Raw genomic sequence first — 756 nt, forward strand, 5'->3', positions numbered from 1 at the left:
GTCAAGAAAGAAATAAACAACATTCTGAAACAGAAATCTGAATTTCTAATTCATAGAATGAGACATTACTATTTCTTTCAGGGTGCTAGACTCAGTCATTTACTTGCCCTGTGAATAAGGTCCTGTGACCATTTTACAGATATTCCCGCTGTTAAATCTTCTGATGGTAACATTAGAACTAACCCAGTCAAAATAAATAAATCCTTCCAGACATTTTATTCCAAACTTTATGAATCTGAGGTCACTTTGGACAAAACCCACTGTGACATCTGGTTAAGTGAGCTTGACTTGCCTCAATTATCAGCAGAAGAATCAGCTAACTTAGACAAATTGATCATAGAACCAAGATGGCAGTACAGAATATGCAAACGGAAAAATTACCGGGCTTCGACGGGATCCCCCCAGAATAGTATGCAACTTTTCGGAAACAACTGGGCCCTTTCCTTCTCCACATGTCTAACTTCTCTATTGAGAAGGGCACATTTTCAAGGGATGTTAACACAGCGCTTTGAGCAGTTGTCAAGACTGGAAAAGCGCTATATAAATACAGCACATTTACAGCCTTGATCTCCTTACTCTTGAAAAAGGATAAGGATCCTACACAGGGCTCTAGCTATTGACCTCTGAGCCAGCTTAACTCTGACTTAAAAATCTTTTTAAAAATCCTAGCCCGTTGTTTGGTGTCCCACATGTCAAAATTAGTGACCTCTGACCGAACAGGATTTGTAAAAACAAGACTGGCAGCAGATAATGTTA

The 756-nt window shown here is 39.2% G+C and overlaps 1 long non-coding RNA gene across 1 annotated transcript in view; it reads left to right on the forward strand.

Annotated features, from left to right (window-relative positions):
• The window catches only part of LOC116703179 (uncharacterized), a 14,669-nt gene that overhangs the window by 3,031 nt on the left and 10,882 nt on the right, over window positions 1-756 (forward strand). The gene's annotated exons all lie outside the window — the stretch shown is intronic.

Source organism: Etheostoma spectabile, chromosome 15, assembly GCF_008692095.1.
Source record: "Etheostoma spectabile isolate EspeVRDwgs_2016 chromosome 15, UIUC_Espe_1.0, whole genome shotgun sequence".
Taxonomy (NCBI): domain Eukaryota; kingdom Metazoa; phylum Chordata; class Actinopteri; order Perciformes; family Percidae; genus Etheostoma; species Etheostoma spectabile.